The sequence below is a fragment of the Cornus florida genome, unplaced genomic scaffold (genome assembly GCF_030987335.1).
Source record: "Cornus florida cultivar Cherokee Brave unplaced genomic scaffold, ASM3098733v1 CherokeeBrave_3.0.0_Hap2_Chr05, whole genome shotgun sequence".
NCBI classification, from domain to species: domain Eukaryota; kingdom Viridiplantae; phylum Streptophyta; class Magnoliopsida; order Cornales; family Cornaceae; genus Cornus; species Cornus florida.
Genome location: NW_026775575.1, coordinates 35,711,779 through 35,717,577, shown reverse-complemented (window position 1 = coordinate 35,717,577; position 5,799 = coordinate 35,711,779). Strand labels below are relative to the sequence as shown.

The 5,799-nt window shown below is 39.3% G+C and overlaps 1 pseudogene; it reads right to left on the bottom strand.

Annotated features, from left to right (window-relative positions):
• Positions 1–780: 780 nt before the first annotated feature.
• Positions 781–879, bottom strand: LOC132310632 (small nucleolar RNA R71; annotated as a pseudogene).
• Between the last annotated feature and the right edge of the window lie 4,920 nt (positions 880–5,799).

Sequence of the window (5,799 nt, the reverse complement as noted above, 5' to 3'; positions counted from 1 at the left end):
AGTGTTTGTTCATTCATTGTGTTTATGTACTTTTACATTGTGCATGCATGGTCGTAGATCACTAAGACCAACTCGTATCCCTCTTGATTTGCATCTTGAATCCGTAGTTATAAATTCTAGAGGAAGAGGAAGTTCTAGTTCTACCTAATCCATTACATCAATGGAAGGCCATAATGAAGCGAATGTAGAGGACCTTGGTCACATAAACCAACAAGGTATCCTTCATCCAAATGTGCATCATGAGAACATTCAACCACCATTAGGCATGCCTAAGCCATTAATTCACCAACCACAACAATATCAAGGCCAAGTTCCATTTGGAATGCCAAGGCCAATGTATGCTCCACAACCTCCCATCATTCAAGGAAATCAAAATCAAGGTGCCCACGTTGCACCTCAAATTGCTAATCCTCCACTTGTTTTAAGGGATCACTATATGCCTAATGAATATAATGCACCCACATGCATTCAATTGCCACCATTTAGAGCACATCACTATGAAATTAAGCCACAAACCATTCAAATGCTTCCAAACTATCATGGACTTCCAAGTGAAGAACCGTACAAGCATTTGGATGAGTTTCTAAAAGTATGTTCCACCGTAAAATATACGGACATGCCGAAAGAGATCTTAAGACTCAAACTTTTTCCATTCACCTTAAAAGACAAGGCAAAGTATTGTTTTAACAATCTTAGCCCTTTTTCAATCACTTCTTAGGAAGAAATGCAACAAGAGTTCTTGAAGAAGGACTACCCGGTTTCTAAGACCAATGCCATGAGAACCTCAATTCGAGAATTTTCACATAGGGATGGAGAAACGTTTCATGAGGCATGGGAACGCTTTAATGAATTGCTTAGGAAGTGTCCACATCATGACATACCCAAATGGCAATTAGTTCAATATTTCTTTGAGAGCTTATCGAACAATTACAAAGGCATGGTTGATACTTCCATGAGTGGCTCATACATTGATAGGCATGAGGATGACGTGTGGCGTCTTTATGAGAGCATGAGTGAAAATTCTTTGCATAGAACATTATCATCCAAGAATGGTAGAAATTCACAAGGTAGGAAGAGTGTTGGCTTACTTCAAGTCGACCATTCAAATGAAATAGCCACCGAAGTGAAGTCTTTATCTCAAAGGTTTAATCAATTCTTGATTAACCAAAACTCGGCGAACCAAGTATCTTCCTTCCCTAACCATTCTCATCGTGCATCAAATAAAATATGTATGACTTGTTCTAGTGTTCTTCATTATACTTCTTATTTTTCTCATCGACAAGTGCAAAATAAACCTAATGAACAAGTCAATACAGCTTTTGTGAACCAAGGGAACAATCCTTATGGTACTCATTATAATCCAAGTTGGAGGAATCATCCGAATTTCTCTTAGAAAAACCAATGAGAGGGCTCAAACCCTTCCCAAGGCGGTTTTCAAGGGAAGTATATTCCACCTCCACTTCAAAACCAAGGATCCCAAGGTTATAGACCTTATCAATCACAAGGGAATCAATTTGCTAACACTCATTTTCCCACCCAATCTTATTCCCAAGGAAATGCTAGAAGTCCCGCCTTTGAAGAAAAAGTTTTGAATGCTTTGGGCACTCTTGAGGCTAACACTTAATTGCTTCATTCTCACTCTCAATCCATTGCGAAGCTAGAAACCCAAGTAGGGCAAATAGCAAACACTCTTAATGCAAGAGAGAAGGGAAAGATGCCTATTAATGCCCCACATAAGCAACAATGTGTTGTGGAAACCCATACCTCATTGGAAGGCCACACTATTGAGCATGTTAATGCGGTGACTACCTTGCGAAGTAGTAGGATTGTGGACAATCAAGTTGAAATGTCCAATGAAGAGAGTGAACCGGTGCAACCTCAAGTTGTCACCTCCCGCTTCACATCCCATTCCTCCTTCATTGCATATACATGATCTTGTGAATGAGAAAACTTCAAAATGTGATTTGAAAAATGATTTTGAAAATGATTTGAAGAAAGATTTGCCAAAAAATGAATTTGAAAAGGTTTTGTTGAAAAATAATTTAAAACAAAATGATTTGAAAATTTCTTGTGTTAAGGACTTTTCAAAAGAAAATGCTAAAAAAGTGTTTGAACCAAAAGTTCCATTTCCGGATGCCTTAAAAGGATCCATTTCAAAAGACAAGCAAAAAGCAAAAACCAATGAAATCATGGAAATGTTTAGGCAAGTGAAAGCCAATATTCCACCTTTGGATGTAATCAAGAAAATTCCAGCTTATGCCAAATTCTTGAAAGACTTGTGCACCCAAAAGCGGAAGAACAAGAGCCAAGCACCAAGAAAAGTGGTTTTAACTGAGCAAGTAAGTTCAATTTTGTAACATAACACTTTACCAAATTTTAAGGACCCCGCTTCACCAACTACTTCATGCATTATTGGTGATCATATCATTAATCGGGCGCTTCTTGACTTAGGTGCAAGTGTTAACCTTCTTCTATACTCGGTTTATGTCAAAATGGGCCTAGGTGAATTGAAATCGACGTCAGTAGTTTTACAACTTGCCGACCGATCCATTAAGAATCCTAGGGGTATAATTGAGGATGTATTGATTAAGATTGACAAATTCTTCTTCCCTGTTGATTTCGTTGTCATTGACACGGAACCGGTCCCCAATCCTAAGAGCCAAATTCCTGTTATCCTTGGCCGTCCTTTCTTGGCAACCGCTAATGCCAACATCAATTGTAGGACGGGGATAATGAAGATCTCGTTTGGCCACATGAAGGTAAAGTTGAATAACTTTAATCCCACACCCAATTCATTTGACAAATATGAAGGAGGGGTTAATGTTGTAGACAAATGTCATAATCTTCAATGTCAAAGAAATGAGCTTTTGTGTAAGACCAAAACTTCAAAAGGATCATCTTCAACCTTGCATTCTCAAAGTGTTGTTTCAAATTCTTGCTTTGAAAGGGCATGGAAGCCCAAAGATTGTTCTTGCATTGACAAGGGAACAAAAGTTTCTTTTGAGCTTAATCCAGCAAGTTCTTCAAAGAACCATTTGTTGGGTGGAGTTCAAAGCATTTATCACCCCAACAAGGAGGGGATGCATTACAAGATCTTTGATCCAGGCTAAAAGAGCCCAATGTCATGCTAGAGACGTTAAAGACTAGCACGACATTTCATAGGGTGTCAAAACCCTATTCCACCCTCATTTCTATCTTAAATTTCATTTCTTACGAAGTCTAGATACTTGTTTTTTGGTTCATATGCATTGCTAGGAACTGTAATTAGGATTGCATGATTTTTGTGTTGTGATTGAGCATTTTGTATAAGTTCGACCGATCTCAAATGAGAATTCAATCGATCGAACTTCCACTTGCATCCAACACTTAGAAAAAATTTCCACCTGCATCCAAATCACCTCTCTGTCCTATCGTTCGAACCTATTCTCAGATTGATCAGAAGACCTTCGATCGATCCAACTTCAAAGTTTGATCGATCTCGTACTCCAACACTTAGAAAATTTTGAGCCTGCATCAACCTGCATATTTCAGCTCTCTGTCTCATCGATCGAAAACATTTCAAGATCGATCTGAAGTTCTTCAATCAATCCAACTTCAAAGTTCGATCAATCTGCAAGTTCCAACACTTAGCCAAATTTTTGAACCAAAAACCTGTATATTTTTGCTTTCTGTCTGATCGATCCAACATTTTGTTCAGATCGATCTCAGTTCTTCACTTCTCTATTCTGACCCTTGTTTGACTTTATTTGACTTTTTAATTTTCAAAAAATCCAAAAATAATTTTATTTTATTTTTCAAAAACTCCAAAAATATTTTATAATTTTCAATTTTTATTTTTAATTTTATTTTTTAATTTTTCAAAAATTTTAAAAATTTCAAAAGTACTTTGAAGAGAGATCATCAAAGTTCGATAGATCTGATATCTCAGTTCGATCGATCGAACTAATCGGGAAATGTTTTTAAAAATAGACCTGAAGGGTCTCAAGATCGATTCATTAGATCGATCCAACCCTCTAAACCCTTGTCCCTCATCCTTCCCGTCGCCACTGCACTCATCCATCTTCATCATCTTCTCTGGCGACTCTCCGGCGAGATCCAAACTTTAATTTTCTCTCTCTCCTCTCGGATTTGCATCACCATCTTCTTCTCATCTTCTCTCGTGATTTAAGGTAAGATCCGAGCCACATCTCATGATTTGAAGCCTCCACTTGTTCAATATATGCTTTAAATGTTGAATCCATGTTATATTGATGATGAAATCCACCATTGATGAGCTTGAAGTATGTTTGTATATATGTGTATATATAGGTGTATATATGTTTATATATTTTGAGTTTTGAATTAATTATGGGAGTATGGGCCATGCTAAGTGAGTAGGATTGATTGGATTTGTTATGTTGATGGGCCCACGACCTTGTTCGTGTGGCCCCCGTGCTTCCAAAGTCACAGATCTGTGACCTTTGAGTTTTCACCTTCGCACAGTTCGATCGATCGAACTTCTATCTCAGATCGATCTTGAGAGATCGATCGAACTCATATTTGAGATCTATCTTAAACCTTTTTATGATCGATCAAACTTCACAAATCTCATATACACACTCCATTCATCATATATTTTGTTCATGTTATCTCAAATATGCCCAATGCCTGTGATGTTCCACATTGGTTGCATTTCATACTTACATTGTTAGCATGTTTCATATCTTGTCACTTGTATAGATTCATGTCATATATATTTTGTCTATCTTATTTGACATGCATGTTTCTATTTTGTGCTTTCAACTCTTAATCCTGGCACTAACTCCCCTTGTAAGTTTTTAAATTATCTTTCAGGCTATGACTAAGCGCAAGACTGTTGCCAATATGTAACACAGGCCTCAAAGACATATCCAACCAAGGATAGAAGAGCCAGCAGAGCCCTCTCATGCACAAGAGGAGCCCTTACAGCCTACTCTACCTCAGTCCCCTACTCATGAGGCTGAGGATGATCATATTCCATCCACTTCTGCGGCCCAGGCTGCATTTACACCATCACCATCTCCATCACATGCTAGAGCTGAGCATTCACTAGTACCATCTCCACCATACCAGCCAGCTCGAGAGCGTGATAGGCCCGCGCCTAGATATGTGCATATGGCAGTGGACCATGAGTCGGTGTTCGACATAAACTTCTTCTCTAGATCGGTGTTGACCCGATCAACTTACCATAACATTATCCAGAGGGACCTTGCAGCTATTCTTGCCCCGGTTACTGAGCCAGTCTACCCGCGGTTGGTATGGATGTTCTTCCAGAACCTCCGACTGTCCCCGCGTACCACAGCAAAGCTGGTCACTATTATAGATGGCCATCAGATTACTATCACTGTGGACTCACTAGCCCGCTCATGCCATTGTCCACACAGATGCCCTCCGGAGCTACAGGAGCTATATCCGAGGCTATACAGGCCTTCTCATGCCGACATGGCAGTATTTCTTACAGGTCACCATACCGATGGCGAGACTTTTGCCACCCACACCTTTCTTCCAAATGACCTATGGTTCTTCGATTCCGTTCTTTTTCGGAACATATACATGGCCGGGCACAAGATCCAACAGCGAGGAGACTATCTCAGAGCCCTCTACGCATTCTATACAGGCCACTATGTATCTATCCCCGCGCTCATCTGGAGAGTGATGAGGAAGCTATTCGACGAGTATATCAGTTTTTTTTTTCTGTACCGTGATATAACGTGCTCTCTGGAAAAAGAAAAAGCTAGGGGTTTGAAGAACATTTTACAGAGGCTCTGTCTACAATTGAAG